The 17,110-nt window shown below is 38.6% G+C and overlaps 1 long non-coding RNA gene across 1 annotated transcript in view; it reads left to right on the top strand.

Moving 5' to 3' along the window:
• LOC309513264 overlaps window positions 1-11,590 on the top strand; it is a 14,273-nt gene extending 2,683 nt beyond the window's left edge. The window contains exons 2-3 of the long non-coding RNA XR_014211389.1: window positions 10,530-10,589; window positions 10,661-11,590. This is a non-coding gene — a long non-coding RNA (uncharacterized lncRNA). The remainder of the gene's footprint in view (window positions 1-10,529; window positions 10,590-10,660) is intronic.
• Window positions 11,591-17,110: the final 5,520 nt, after the last annotated feature.

The raw sequence follows: 17,110 nt of genomic DNA, 5'->3' as shown, positions 1-17,110 counted from the left end.
AATGTGGTGCGTTACGGATATAAAATGGGTTGCTAATAAAAACGATGACTTTTACCGAAGTCCAGGCAAATCGTTTGACTCGGCGGCCATCTTTGAAGTCATGCAAGTGCAGCTCCTATCTCTTTGAGACATCCAATTCTCCAAAAGCTGTTCTCCAAGTTTACGATTAAATATCATATTTGAAATCACCAATGAAATCTGACAGCAACGGTCTTGTAAATGTTGTTTCTAAACACTCAAATCATGACCAAAAAATTCATTTTTCAGGCCAGACCGGCCATTGCACATGTGAAGAACCAATGCCAGCCGGAGCTTCAAACAGCAGCTGCAGTGACACTATGACTTTACCAGTTGCCGATTGGCTCTTTTATTTAGAAGGCAGGACTTATTCTGCCATATTGCATGTTGCACTTTCTGAGTGAAATATTTTCAATTTCCAGTTTGATTTGATGATGTAGCCTTTTATATAAATATATTTTATATCAAATATGTGTTGTTAACTAAAACTAAAAAGGCAAACATTATATTAATGTTTAAAAGTATCTGTAAGTTTATAATAGTTTCACTATGCATTACAATATTGCGTTACTCCCTAAAAAAGTAACTAATTGTGTTACTTAGTTACTTTTAATGGAAAGTAATGCATTACTTTTACATTACATATACGTTACATGTTACTTTTGCATTACTTTTTCTCATTTTGGGCTGGGCTTGCTTGTTTTTTTTTTTTTTACATTTTAAAGTAAAGCATTACTTTACTAGTTACTTTAAAAAGTAATCTGATTACTTTACTGGCATTACTTGTAATGCGTTACCCTGAACACAAGCCGAACATGCTTCCGAACATCCCTACTGCTTCTGTATTATATAGTAGGTGAAAAACAGTGTGTGAGTCGACAAATTCATAGTGTTCATAAAACAGTCGAGGAGAAGTACTCGGATGTCCTAGTACTTCCGGTGAGATTCTGAAGTGTGCATTCGATGGACACTTTAGAGGATTAGAGGATTTGAGGATTTATGAATGGCACAAGCTCATAAGACACTGACAACATTGTGGATGTAGTACGTCTGGATTTCATTCATACTACACACATTCATACTATAGAACATACTTTTTTTAATGGTTGCGAAGTAATTTTCAAACCAAATGTGGTATCTACTATACAGAATGTGATTTTAGACGCAGCAAGTGTGTTGCTGGATGTTGGTATAGTGAAAAGGGTGTTGTGGTTGCTAGATAAACAGAAAGATGGATAGATGGTAAAACAGATTGAGAGATGTTGTGCTCCATAATGCTTGTGCGATCTCCAGATTTCAAGATCTGTATATAGTCTGAATAGAGCGTGTCACTGTCAGATGGTGATTAAGATATAAAGGTATGCTTAAAAGTCTTTCTTTACTTATACATCCTGACTAAAGAGGCACTATAAGGAGACTGCAACAGATAAGATCCTTTTTAACCTACTTTTGAAGAGGAACTGGAGTCCTTGAGTTTCGTTTGAAGTTTGTTTGCTGTAACAGCTGGAAAGAAGGTTGAAGAACCGCTCAGAACTGCAAACGAGGAGTTGATTAGTCCATGTGTGCGTGTCACCATTAGACAAACACGTCTTCCACAACACAGTGTTTCTTTGTTTATAGAGAGAAAGAAAAACATAGTGTTGTGTATCAGTTGGTTGTTCTCAGCTTGTGTTGAAAGTGTAAGAGGCAGCATTAATGAATAAACATGGAGGGTTAATGAAAGGAACTCAAGGTTGGATATTTCCTCTGCTGAGCAACCGATTTCCCACATGAAGTTTCCGTTAATGAGTATCAACGGGCTTCTTGATGTTTTTTGTTGGTTTGTTTTCTGCTCCGCTTCACACCAAAATCTGTGAGATTACAACAAACAGAAGGTGATAATGGCAGAGGAATATGTAAGCGTCCCACAAATGCGATTGTCTGTGAAAATAGATGAAATCACTAAATATATATTAAGATAATTTAGTCTATTTTTACTGCTCATGAAACTTAAAGGCACAATATGTATGATTTTTTTTAGATTAAAATATCCAAAAACCACTAGAGCAATGTTATCCGTATATTTTGTTGACTTGAGTACTTACATTATCCCAAATGTTTCCAACAATTTTTAAATCCAGATAAATCAGCAATTTTAACCAGTGTCAATGGCGTCATATCCGTGTTACCCTCGATTTTTTTTTTACTTCCCGAGAAACCATGGAAACACTAAAGATGCTTTAAAGGGATAGTTCACCCAAAAATGAAAATTCTGTCATCATTTACTCACCCTCAAGTTGTTTCAAACCTGTATGAATTTCTTTTTTCTGCTGAACACAAAAGAAGATATTTTGAAAAATGTCGGTAACCAAACAGTTGATGGACCCCAATGACTTCCATAATAGGAAAAAAAAATACTATGGAAGTCAATGGGGTCCATCAACTGTTTGGTTACCGACATTTTTCAAAATATCTTCTTTGGCGCAATGCACAGTGTGGCTAGGGTTGGGTATTGGTTGGGTTTTATCCGATACCAGTACCTACTCTGTATTTTTCAAACGGTTCCGGTGCTTAAACGGTTCTTAAACCGGTACTTAAGAAAACGAAACTGCACACACTTTATCAAAAAAATAATATCTGTGTGTGTTTTCTGAAAAAGATTTTCTGATTTCTGATTAAATTAAAAATTGTGCTGATGTAGCCGAAAACACTTAAGTTAAGATAAAAATGTTGTCTTCTAATATTATTTATATATATTATATATCAATTATATTACATATTATATATTATAGACTTTTACAAAACAGAGAAATATCTGACACACAAAGTATAGCCTCATATAAATATACTTGATATACTTCATACCTGATATGCAAGATTTGCAGTTGGCATTAAAATACTAGACTTACCCGAAGAGGAACACTGCAGCTGAACTTGAACTTTAGTCAAGAATGTCAGAGGTTTTGGGTTCTAATCCGCATGCGTAGTTTTTTTAAACCGATAATGCTCATCAGTGGTTGTATATCAAGCAGGGACACTTTGTGTGCATTATATGTTGTGATTTCACCAGAACGAATAGATATGAGGCGCCGCCTAGGGCTTAAATCGAACTTCATTCACGCACACATAAAACGCTTGCATACACATACTAAGTAGTCACACATACATGTAGCAGTATACTGCTGAATGCTCCAACTATATGAAATGCACAACGTCACATCTAAAGTCGCTCACGCACACACACATACACACACACAAACCGCGCACATACTCATCTGAGACGCGAGCACATCACACACACACACACACACACACACACGCACACACACACAAACTCGCGCACATACTCATCTGAGACGCGAGCACACACACACACAAACTCGCGCACATACTCATCTGAGACACGAGCACGCACACACAAACTCTCCAAGCACATACTCTTATATAGACGGCGCCTCATAAATAGATCGATCTCTGCAACGTATTGAAGCGCGCGTCCGAGTGCGGTGTGCGCGAGCCACAAGAGAAAAGAATTTTCAGCGCTAGATCGTCTCTTATTTAACAAACGAACGAAATGAATGCTCTGCTGGTTAACTGGAGATGTTTTGTTATTGAATCATTCGTGCCGCGAGATGTTTTATAGGGGGCGGTGAAAAAAGTCAGGCACTGAAATCAGGCACCGAAAGTTGCGTTCTTATTCGGTCTGGTTACTACCGTTTACGTCGGAACCGGTTCCCTATTGGAACCGGGTTTCGGTACCCAACCCTAAGTGTGGCGCAGTGTGTTTTGCTAGTTTCAGCCCGACGCAGTTATCATTTTCACGTCCTGCGCCACGTTGTTTAAATAGCAAATGCATTTGTGCCCATTTGTGCGCCCATGTGCTGCTTGTCTGAAAACGAGGTGTGTTCTGGCGCATTGTTGGAGCGTTGCTATTTTGAGGAACAGAAATAGACTGAGCCATCGACCAACTGAAACCTGGTCTAAAGTCAATGGCGCAATCTTTTTTGTTTTTATTTAAAGAGCGCGTTAGTAATGTGCGCCTATAGGCGGGTCCACAACGCATGTACATTCTGCTTATTACACACACAGGGACGCACAGCAGCACACAAACATGCCAGATATTTAAAATAAAAGATTATTATTGTGTACATAAAGATATGGTGGAATCCGGCTTGTCCTGTAGATGTTCTGCTTGTGCACTTTTACCTCGCGCACGAGCAGATCCGTTTCCGCTCTGGAGACGCGTTCGGTCTTTCCACTATCAAATTCCGTCATGTAAATAGCGAATCCGCCATGGCACGAGCGCAACTGGCATTTAAAGGGAATGGGAGATGAGACTCTGATTGGTTTAACGCACGTAAATCCCAAAACACACCCATTACTCATTAAGAGAATAGGGACAACCCTTTTAGACCATGCGCCGGGAGCGCCGACCATTTTTCCCGTCGTTAAACTAGCAAAAGTAGATTCGGACACGCACTGAGTGAACTTGCGCTGTGCGCTTTAGACCATGTGCTTAGATCGTTAAAATAGGGCCCATTATGCGTTTTATTAGACAGATGAGCAGCTGTTTAGATACCTTTATTAACAGAAAACGAATCATTGTTTTATAGCTCAACACGGTTAGTCTTATTGCGTGCATCTCTTGTTTTCTTGATTTACGTCTCACATGTTTGTAAAAAAAAAAAAAAAAAAGTAAATCAGACAACACTATTCTGTCAAGTGGCTTACATGGCATAATCAGAAAGAGCTTTATTTATAGTAACAGTAATAAAATAATAATAAAATAAAAGCATTTTCTCCACCGCACAATGCTTTAAATCATTGGTTCCCAACAGGGGGGTCGCGGCCCACAAGGGGGCCTCAGCGAGCTCTGTGGGGGGTCGCGTCATATTTTGAAAAGTTTTGAGCAATTTGCATTAAATAAAAGTCCTTAACTTTTTTCTGTTCACAATTTATATAATGAGCGAGTTCATCATGAATCCATTTTCCAAACCGTGTTTTTGTCTTATCCTGAATCACTATGGTACACCTATAATAAGTGATTACATTGGGACTATTTTACCCTGGTTCGGATCGCTGCTACTGCGGAGTAGCCCAGTACCTGTGTGACTCGTCATAGACGCACACAGAGAGAGAAGTAGTTCCGGCTACAATGTTCTTCCGAAAGACGCATTATTCTGTTAATAAACGCAAGTTTATTATCGCTCGCTATAGCGCCAAAAGCCTCAAAAATAAAGCCTCACATTGATAAAGCCTCACAAATAACATGCAAGTATTGAGGCCCCAGACAGAAGTCATTTAGTAATAGCCTATATTCATTCTTTTTTTACCTACACACAAGTGTGAATACTGATATTTTTGTTATTGCATTTAAAAAAGGGCAAATTTATAGGCTACTCCTAGGCTTACTAATGGCCTTTGTTATTGTATTTTCAATATTATAGGCTATTATTTGTGCATAAACATATCTGTTTATAGTAAACATGCCGTTTGTTTGAAAACATCATATTTTGTACAAGAGCATATCAATATCATTAAATGTGAAGGGGGGCCCTAAAATATTTTCTTGGGAAAAAGGGGGTCTCAGACAAAAAAAGGTTGGGAACCACTGCTTTAAATGAATTGGATGCCATTTAGCAACACAAGTCATCCAGCTTTTATTAATATGATATTGATAGTGACCTGTACGAGTAGTAATTCAGCACTTGTGGGTGTTTTATTGGAATTAAATAAAATAATGTTGGTTTAAGTGATCGAACGCAACTGTAACAAAGTTCAAGTTCAGGGAAGAAGGAGGCGCACTTTAAATGTAACTTTAATCGCAAAATAAACATAAACAACAAAGCGAAAGGAGCGTCAGCGGCGACTGCGGCATATAAGCATAATAAGAACATGCCCTGCTTAATAAATCTGTAATATATTAGCTCATCCATGACACGATTTCTGTGCTTTTACATCGCTTTTACATCGGCAGAGGCGCTGAAGACGACAACTCCCATGATTCCACACTCACTCACGGCATCATTTGAATAAGAGTTGAAAACTTACATACTGTGCCTTTAATGTGCATGTCGAAAAAATGAGAAATTAACATGCAAAATCATTAAAGCCATGAATCTGGCGCTAATCGTGTGTTTGAGCGCTCATGGTTCAAACCCATAATCCTGGTTCTTCCACTGTTCTCTGACTGATGTAAGCACAGCATGGCTCTTTGAAATACTGCCCTTGAAAATCCCACAGGAGTGAAGCTCAGGCCCTGTGTGTGTGTGTGTGTGTGTGTGTGTGTGTGTGTGTGTGTGTGTGTGTGTGTGTGTGTGTGTGTGTGTGTGTGTGTGTGTGTGTGTGTGTGTGTGTGTGTGTGTGTGTGTGTGTGTGTGTGTGTGTGTGTGTGTAGGAGGAACAAGCAGAAAGAGACTTCAGGAAGCGTTTTATTTACATCTGTCTTTGTCATCTTGATTCAGGACCACAGCGACATCCACTTACCAAAAAGTAGGTCAAAAATAGTAGGATTTTGGACCATCCTTCACAAAAGCGATACCATGGTATACAATAGTACTTTGATATATGCCACGGTACTAAAATCTGTGTACCATAGTATTTGCATATGATACTGCAAAGATTTCTTTAATACTACTATGGTATTATTTGAAGTACATTGGAGAAAAATGTAATACATAAATATGGTGTGTATATATATATATATATATATATTGTTAAGGTTGTTTTTACTATGTAAAGTTGCTCTGATCTAAGAATAGATCAGAGTTCTGGAGGAAAACAATGAATCGTAGATTAAAAAAAAATATATATATATATATATATATATATACACACACACACACACATTGTTAAGGTTGTTTTAACTATGTAAAGTTGCTATATATATATAAAATTTTAACTACGATTCATAGTTTTCCTCCAGAACTCTGATCTGTTCTTTGGTTCTGAAAGCATTCCAGTCTACAGGTGGCTGGAGCAGTGTGTTCAGAGCGGGTCACAGAATCCAAAACCCCCAAATAAAGTGGGAAGATTAACCTTGCTTCAGCTGCGGCCGCCCTAATGCTAACAGACAGAGAGCAGTTGTCGGCTTTTGTCGGGTCAGTCAGTGGGCTTGAGCGGTGACCCAGTGCTGCTGTGTGTGTGTGTGTGTGTGTGTGTGTGTGTGTGTGTGTGTGTGTGTGTGTGTGTGTGTGTGTGTGTGGCAAACACCATGGCTAGCCTGATCCCTAAAGGCCAGGGTGACTCGTGGGCGTGTCTGTGCCATGATGGGGTGTGTGTGCGGGCCGGTTTAGTGCGGATGGTTTGGAGGAATGCTGAGGGTCTCACAGCCAGTGGAGCGAGGAGGGGTATCAGAGTGCAGTGAGGGAGGGGATCCGCTCCCCTGTGGGGGTTACAGGGTTTCTTGCCACATCACATGGTCTATTTACCACCCCAGTGAGGGACAGGAGCATTTACCCTGCTGGCCCTCTAGAGCCTCGCCCAAGGGTCTTGCACCGAAACAGCACAGGCGCTTATACTTATTATGTTGTTGATGGCTTTTTTTGTACAATATTTGAATCTTTAGGGAACATATTAAAAGCATAAAAATATTCATAGATGAACATCAGTTTATTTGGCCCACAAAATGTGATTATACATTCAATTCCCCATACTTCTGCACTGTACTTTAACTAGAATTTAGCATTTTCTGAAGACATTTGGAGTGTTAAACTCTTCGGCATGATTCTAGAGTGTTCTGGGTGGTCGCTAGGGTGTTGCTATGCAGTTGCTAAGGTGTTCTGGGTAGTCGCTAAGACTTTGCTATACAGTTGCTAAGGTGTTCACGGATGTTTTCTAGGGCATTGCTATGCAGTCAGTTTCTAGGGTGTTCCGGCTGGTTGCTAGGATGTTGCTATGCAGTTGCTAAGGTATTCGGATTGGTTGCTAGTGGTTTCTAAGCAGTTTTTAGGGTGCTCTGGGTGGTTTCTAGGTTGTTGCTAAGGTGTTCTGGGTGGTTGTTGGGAGCATTAATATGAAATTGCTGCGGTGTTCTGGAAGGTTGCTAGGGTGTTGCTAAGGTGTTCTGAGTGGTTGTTGGGGGCATTGCTATGAAATTGCTAATGTGTTCTGTTCTGAGTGGTTGGTGGAGGCATTGCTATGCAAATCCTAATGTGTTCTGAGTGGTTGCTAGGGTGTTGCTATGCATTTACTAAGGTGTTCTGGGTTGTTTGCTAGGACATTACTATGCAGTCAGTTTCAAGGGTGTTCCGGCTGGTTGCTAGGATGTTGCCATGCAGTTGCTAAGGTGTTCAGGGTGGTTTCTAGGGTTTTCTATGCAGTTGTGATTTGAACTTTAACACTAACTGTTAGAGGTCTCGTCAAATCACCGTGAGCACTAGTACTTGTGAGTCTCACCTCAGCAAACCCCATTGACTATGATTGTCTTCAGTCCATGTTTTGAAAATATTAGTTCAACTTCTTGTTGTCTTGTTGCTAGAAGAATCTGCCAGACCAGAACATTTTTGTCCATATTTCCGCTCTGCTTTTATAGACGTCTTGTCATGCACTTACGAGCGTTCATGCACAATAACACTCACGGACATCTCTCATCAGCCCAACTGTACTGATGCTTTCTTTCAGCTTTGTTTGTTTTTGTATTTTTTGGTTTTTATCATTCCTCCTCTTTCTCGTCATTACGCAGAGAAAGCGGGGCTTGCTTTTTTCCCCCGCTGCACGCTCTGAAGTCTTCCTCCTCGAGTCCCATCAGACCTGCTTCAGATTAAAGAGCGGGCTGGAAAGTGCTTCCTCTTTGGCAAAGAGCAAAAGCCCATCAATACAATGGTGCAGCTCTCAAGGTCTTTCTTTGCCTCTCTCTTACAAATATAATACCACATACCCGTCGATATTATTGAGATGCGGTGCGTAAACGCAGCCCCTCTCTCCCATTTCTTTTAAGCTGTTAATGTGTATTGATTTGGGCCCACCATGCAGGAGCGAATGCGTGGCTCGCTGTAGGGCTCTTCTGTTCGACTGGTGGAGCTGACTCTTCAAGCTTTCAAGAGCCAGAGTTTCTCTTCTTTTATCAAAGCTCAGAGCGTAACTACTGTGGGGGCTTTTTCCAGGGTGGTGTTTATTTATTTATTTATTTACTAACCAATGTGTTACAATAAAAGAATGTGTCTGGATATGAATAATGATTTCCACAGGAGCAGAGTCAAAAGGAAAGGTTTTTTGGAGTGCAAGCAGACGCTTTGAGTCGCCCATGCATTGACTCCGCATCGATCTGTTAATGTACCGTATTCATGTTTCTGCTGTTTATTTTGTCCGACATTTCTTACACATCTTTATGGGATTCTCCCTGCTGGAAACGGAAAGGGGGTTGTAAAAAGGGGATTTGTGTTATAGAAGTAGAAAGAGTTTCAACACAATCAAGAACGAAATCAGCCAAAATGACATCTTAAGTATGTTTATTCACAAATAGGTACAGATAGAGTCCAAAATGATCCAAAAAGCCATTAAGCTTGCATTATTTTTATTGTAAAACATTTTTTGTCCCTATGACAGTGATATTATTTCCCACATGTCAGTGCATTAATTTTAAATATCGTGTGCTTTCAATATTTTTTTAATTAATTATTTTATTGGTTTATTTAGTTTTTTTTTTGTTTTTTTTTAAATAGTGAAAAATATTAAAAACAAAAAATGTTTCTATGCTTATATTTATTTAAAATGTTTTTGTTATTGATTACATTTGTAATTACTGGTAATTTATATATTTATATATATATAGAGAGAGAGAGAGAGATATTTTAGGGTGCTCTGGGTGGTTTCTAGGTTGTTGCTAAGGTGTTCTGGGTGGTTTCTAGGTTGTTGCTAAGGTGTTCTGGGTGGTTTCTAGGTTGTTGCTAAGGTGTTCTGGGTGGTTGTTGGGAGCATTAATATGAAATGGTGGAGCTGACTCTTCAAGCTTTCAAGAGCCAGAGTTTCTCTTCTTTATCAAAGTTCAGAGCTTTGTATATATATCTCAATTAAATAAATATTTCTGCAATTTATCCATCATAAAAAAAATAATGAAACAGGGTTGGATAAATCCTTGTTGCTGAGAACAGTGTTTTATTGCACACTGCATTTGCATGCATATTTAGACATTATCAAAGACTACTTTCTGTCACAGTTTAGATTTGAATTGATCAATTTAGCACATGCTGTCAAAAGTCTAGACACTAAACTTAGATTTCCTTCATTATTATTGCATTTTGGTGGTTTACGTGTCACTTCATTGAGATCTGCAGAAAAACAACTTTGTCATCCTCATTTTTCCACTCTTACAGGTCAACAGATGTTTTCTTTGTGGACAGTGTGTTAGACTTTGATTTAAATTGTTCGTATCACTTCTTGGTCTTTTTAATTTTAGTTTAAAACATGTATTATGTTGACTGAGCTTGCTGGCAAGATCCAATTGTGCACACATTTGGCACTTGCTGAGTGTACAGGTATAACCAATTATGCATCCTAAGTTATAATGTTGCTTTTTGTCCTTTTTCTACAAGTCCAACCATCTTGAAACTGATGTTGGATGTTATGAGCAGCACTCCACCAAATGTGACCAGGTAAGTGCACTAAAACTCTTAGTTCTGCACACCAAATGTCCTCTTCTGACTCTTCTGTGAATGTCCTGCAGTGAACATCTGAACTCCTGGACTCTCCTCTCCAGCATATGCTCGTCGTTTACCGGCTGACATCGTGCTAAAGGAGGAACACACACTTTTCTCTGAGGTGGACTTCCCGTAGCGTGTGCCTCTCTCATCCACACCGGCATTATCTGAGATTCCTGTCTTATATCCTGTTGGACATGAAAGAACTCCGAGGGAAATCCCATGAGTCTTGTGGGCAGATGGAACGGGAGCGCATTGAAGGACGGGAATGTCGTCGGAGCGCTGTGGCAAGAAAGAGATCATTCTCTCCAGATGAAACAAACGTGTGAGGATGAGAGAGATCTTTGTGATCTCCACACGTTCGACAGGCTCAAAGTAACTACAAACACGTCCGGTAGTGATTTGTGTTGAAGAACATATGAAAAATGAATGGTGGTCGTATTTTAGCACTATATATAATTTAGTATATGCAACTCTGTGCTTCTTTTATTGGCCAATACTGATCCAGTAGGCTAATGTTTAAAAGTTTGGGGTCGGTGCGATTTTTTTAATGTATTTTTTAATGTTTTTGAACAAAGTCTCTTATGCTCTCCATTTATTCCATCAAAAATACTGTAATATTATGACATATTATATTATACAGGGTTCCCACAGGTCCTTGAAATCCTTGAAAGTTTGTGAATCTGAAAAAATAAAATTCAAGGCCCTAGAAAGTTTTTGAAAATTAACATACTTGTCCTTGAAAGTGCTTGAATTTATTTTGTGCAAGAAGTTTTCTGGAAAAAAATTCCATATTATTCCCTCCGGTCCGCTAATGTGTTATTTCGCCAACACTTCGTGGCCTATGCACACTAGCTTGCTTGATTTACGTTAGTTACGCGCATTTATTCGTTACGCTACGTGTTTCGCGTTACGTACGCACAAAACTATTACGATGGTACCTCGACGTTTCACAGACACACATTGCCTGGAAAATGCAAGTTTCAAAATATTTGGCTCAACAAAGAAGATTACAAAGAATGTAATCTTGCACTTTATTTTTAAAAACTTAAAAGCATATTCATACATATATCTTTCTGGTTACATGAGCCTAATTCTTTTCAATAAATCCATGCATTTAATATCAGATAATTTTAGAATACAGAATAGGATGTACCGAATATTGTATATTATATATATATTATATATACCGCAAAACAGAAATACGACAAATAGAATATCAGATCTCTGTCATATGGCCAAAAATAAATGCAAAAAAAGCTTTTTTGCATAGTTGTGTTTGACACATGAAAACTGTAACAATGTATCTTACGAGGCAACACGATGTAACCTTGCTCTCTCTTGATATGTGTCCCCACATTAAGTCCTTGAATTTGAGGGTATTGGACCTGGAAAGTCCTTGAAAGGTCCTTGAATTTGAACTTAACCAAGCTGTGGGAACTCTGATTATAATTTAAAAAAGTATGTTCCACTTGAATATATTTTAAAATTAATTTATTATTTATTAATTTTCAGCGTCATTACTCCAGTGTTCAGTGTCACAGTGTCAAATCATTCTAATTTTCAGATTTGCTGCTCAAGAAACATTTCTGATTATTATGATACTTCTTTTTTTCATGATTGTTTTGTGAAAGTTCAAAAGAACAGCATTTATTTGAAGTATAAATCATTTATAACATAAATGTATTTACTGTGACTTTTGATCAATTTAATGCATCTTGCAAAAGTAATTTCTTTTTTTTTTATCATACTCATCCCAAGCTTTAGTACATGCTTCTACTGTATATACAGTGCTGTTCAGTATACAGTTATCTTTTGCATTAATGTGTTGTAGGAAACATTTTACATTTCCAAACAATCCTTTTGCAAATTTTGTACATATGAAGCAACGGAGACTAAAGCCTTATAGTTAATCCAGAGAAGAACTGTGGCGACTTCTCCAAAATGCTCAAAACAACTGTCATGCAAACTAATGTTTTGAAAGGTTTTAAGCATTTTCGGAAAAAATGCACTAAGGATGTTTTTAAAGGAAAGGGAAAACTAAAGTGTTTTTTTTATTTATTTTTTATATAATGGCATGAATAGTTTTTATATAACATCTCTTTGCTTCTAAAACAGCTTTTTCCAAGGTACGCTTGCACACAGTTCTTCTATATTCTCAATCGCTTCATGTAATCCTAGACTGACTGGATGATTTGGAAATCTAAAATGGGTATTTCTTAGTGGTGCACTAAAGCAAAAGATTAGTGACAAAAGACTAAAACTAATAATGTTGTGAAGCATGTGCGGTGCCTGAATCTGCACATATTTATAAATAGAAATAGATCAATAAAATATATACAAATAATTGAATAATTATGTGACCCAAACTGGTCCATTGACAAGGCATAGGTCGGTATTGAAAATAAAGCAAATCTTTGTCCGTTATCTGCGTGAGTTTGATAGTTCTGATATGTGTGAAGTCTAAGAATGAGAATGATTATGGATAAATTACCAAAGACCTCTATGATATTACCATGTTTTTAGACATTTCGATGCATTATAGTACATTTACTGAAGAAACTGTGCGTCACTCACTGAACATTTAGGGCCCTATTTTAACAATCTAAGCGCATGGTCTAAAGTGCACTTAGTGCGTGTCCCAATCCACTTTTGCTAGTTTAACGACGGGAAAAATGGTTGGAAAATGGTTGTCCCTATTCTCAGTAATGGGTGTGTTTAGGGAGTAACGTCCAATAAACCAATCAGAGTCTCATCTGAACGCTTCTCCAGAGCTCTGCTCGCGCGCGAGGTTAAAGATCTACGAGACAAGCTTTATGTGCACAATATTAATCTTTTACATTGTAATCCTTTTATTTTTAATATTTGGCATTTTTGTGTGCTGCTGTGCGTCCCTGTGTGTGTAATAAGCAGAGTGTGTGTGTGTGTGTGTGTGTGTGTGTGTGTGTGTGTGTGTGTGTGTGTGTGTGTGTGTAATAAGCAGAGTGTGTGTGTGTAATAAGCAGAGTGTGTGTGTAATAAGCAGTGTGTGTGTAATAAGCAGAGTGTGTGTGTGTAATAAGCAGAGTGTGTGTGTGTGTAATAAGCAGAGTGTGTGTGTGATAAGCAGAGAGTGTGTGTGTAATAAGCAGAGTGTGTGTGTAATAAGCAGAGAGTGTGTGTGTAATAAGCAGAGAGTGTGTGTGTAATAAGCAGAGTGTGTGTGTAATAAGCAGAGAGTGTGTGTGGAATAAGCAGAGAGTGTGTGTTTAATAAGCAGAGTGTGTGTTTAATAAGCAGTGTGTGTGTGTGTGTGTGTGTGTGTGTGTGTGTGTGTGTGTGTGTAATAAGCAGAGTGTGTGTGTGTGTGTGTGTGTGTGTGTGTGTGTGTGTGTGTGTGTGTGTGTGTGTGTGTGTGTGTGTGTGTGTAATAAGCAGAGAGTGTGTGTGTAATAAGCAGAGTGTGTGTGTAATAAGCAGAGAGTGTGTGTGTAATAAGCAGAGTGTGTGTGTAATAAGCAGAGAGTGTGTGTGTAATAAGCAGAGTGTGTGTGTAATAAGCAGAGAGTGTGTGTGGAATAAGCAGAGTGTGTGTAATAAGCAGAGTGTGTGTGTAATAAGCAGAGAGTGTGTGTGGAATAAGCAGAGTGTGTGTGGAATAAGCAGAGTGTGTGTGGAATAAGCAGAGAGTGTGTGTGTAATAAGCAGAGTGTGTGTAATAAGCAGAGTGTGTGTGTAATAAGCAGAGAGTGTGTGTGGAATAAGCAGAGAGTGTGTGTGTGTAATAAGCAGAGTGTGTGTGTAATAAGCAGAGAGTGTGTGTGTAATAAGCAGAGAGTGTGTGTGTAATAAGCAGAGAGTGTGTGTGGAATAAGCAGAGAGTGTGTGTGTAATAAGCAGAGTGTGTGTGTAATAAGCAGAGTGTGTGTGTAATAAGCAGAGAGTGTGTGTGTAATAAGCAGAGTGTGTGTGGAATAAGCAGAGAGTGTGTGTGTAATAAGCAGAGTGTGTGTGTGTGTGTGTGTGTAATAAGCAGAGTGTGTGTGTGTGTGTGTGTGTGTGTGTGTGTGTGTGTGTGTGTGTGTGTGTGTGTGTGTGTGTGTGTGTGTGTGTGTGTGTGTGTAATAAGCAGAGTGTGTGTGGAATAAGCAGAGTGTGTGTGTGATAAGCAGAGTGTGTGTGTGTGATAAGCAGAGTGTGTGTGTGATAAGCAGAGTGTGTGTGTGGAATAAGCAGAGTGTGTGTGTGTGTGTGTGTGTGTGTGTGTGTGTGTGTGTGTGTGTGTGTGTGTGTGTAATAAGCAGAGTGTGTGTAATAAGCAGAGTGTGTGTGTGTGTGTGTGTGTGTGTGTGTGTGTGTGTGTGTGTGTGTGTGTGTGTGTGTGTGTGTGTGTGTGTGTAATAAGCAGAGTGTGTGTAATAAGCAGAGTGTGTGTGTGTGTGTGTGTGTGTGTGTGTGTGTGTGTGTGTGTGTGTGTGTGTGTGTGTGTGTGTGTGTGTGTAATAAGCAGAGTTTACACGCATTGTGGACCCGCCTATAGATGATTACTAACATATTGCTCCCTTTAAATAACAAAAAAATAATATTGTGCCATTGACTTTAGACCAGGTTTCAGTTGGTCAACGGCTCAGTCTATTTCTGTTCCTCAAAATAGCAACGCTCCAACAATACGTCTGAACACACCTGGTTCTCAGACCAGCAGCCCATGGGTGCACAAATGGGTGCAATGCATTTGCTATTTAAACAACGTGGCGCAGGACGTGAAAATGATAACTGCGTCGGGCTGAAACTAGCAAAACACACTTGCGCCGCGCCTGGCGCTGCATTGCTCCGGGTGTAAGATAGGGCCCTTAATCTTACGAGTGTCACAAAACATGCAAGCAACGTAATATACGTAATTTCCCAACGAGCCTGTGCTGGCGTGTACATGTAAGTTGTATTATTTTGCTCAATAATCAGTATTATTCTCTTTCCCACAGGCCTCGCGGAGGTTCACCCGTGCGAGAAGAAGCCGGGAAATAAAGAGGCTGGAGAGGCCGAGCAACATCACTGACCATGTAATTATCCACTCATGTCTCTGGGATGGCAGACGCCACGGCTCCCTGACATCTCTTCACCCGCTTCACCTGTCACTCATCTCATGTTTCTGGCAGCCCTCGGCTGACCCGTCTCGCCCCCCCGCCCCCCGTGACATCCACCCCCGTCCTCTGTCACCTTTCCCACCTTCCCTGTCACACGTACGTGTCGACCAGTCTCATTTTCGAGTGAGAGGGCCACCCGTGGACGCGACATCTCTCTGTCTGCACGTCTCATTAGAAACAGCTTGGCTGTGGGGCTGACAGCACTAATCGAGGAGCTCGACAGGAACCGGCCAATCTCTGTCTCGGGTCGAGATCTGCCCCGCTCGTGAACCTGCCCGACCGCTGGCCAGAGGGAAAAAAACATCTGTCCGCAAGATAAGTGCAGTTTAATAGGGTTTCGCATCACTTTAGGCTGAAAGGGACATTTTAAAGGAACAATGAACATTCGCCCATTATTTACTGGCCCTCATGAGGTCCGAACCTGTGGAACACAGAAGGAGAATTTGGCAACACTTTGGTAACATTAGTTACATTAGAACTAACAATGCAAAATACTTCTATCTAAAGCATTTATCAAAGTTAATTTCAACATTTTCTAATACATTATTAAAAATAAAAGTTGCATATGTTAATATTATGTAATGGACCTGAGCCGACATGAAGTAACAATGATAATAATTATTTAACTTAAAAATAATACTGTAAAAAATGTAATGCTCAGTGTAAGTTAATGCATTAACTAATGTTAACCAATGGGAATTTATTTAAAAGTGTTATTGAAAAAGTGTTATCGCGATACACATAATTATATTGTCACGTCTAAAATATCTGATACATATTCACATGTTTGACAAAATCTATAGATATAATACAGAAGAAGTATTATTATTTATTTTTTTATATTGTTTATTTTATTAACTTAAAACATTATTTTGTATTACGTTAATCATAAATTCTACCACAGTATTATGACTTTGTCACTATGGTACTTTTTAAATATTTATTTTTATTGTTACTATTTTATTATTATTACTATTATACGAATATTAAAATATTTAAAATTATTAATATTATTTTTTATAAGATTTCTATTTAATTAATTCAAATATTCATAATTTTTTTGTTTATTTTATTAACTCACAGCAATATTATTAACTTATCATGAATACACATTACCATGACTCAATATCATAGTACATTCCTGTAATTTTATTATAATATTTTTATACATATTTTTTGTATTTTTTAACCTACTTTTTATTTTATTATATAATTTTATTTATTTTTATTATTTTAACATTACTTTAATAGTACTTTTTTGTCCTTTTTATCACAAGCTCATCAGCTTAATTTTAATTAATTGTTTTTTTTTTTTTTCGGGGGGGGGGGGGGGGGGGTTCGTTTTTTTTTTTATAT

The sequence above is a fragment of the Leuciscus leuciscus genome, assembly GCF_965113295.1.
Source record: "Leuciscus leuciscus genome assembly, chromosome: 13".
Taxonomy (NCBI): domain Eukaryota; kingdom Metazoa; phylum Chordata; class Actinopteri; order Cypriniformes; family Leuciscidae; genus Leuciscus; species Leuciscus leuciscus.
The sequence above is the reverse complement of the archived record's forward strand: the minus strand, read 5'-3'. Positions and strand labels throughout refer to the sequence as shown.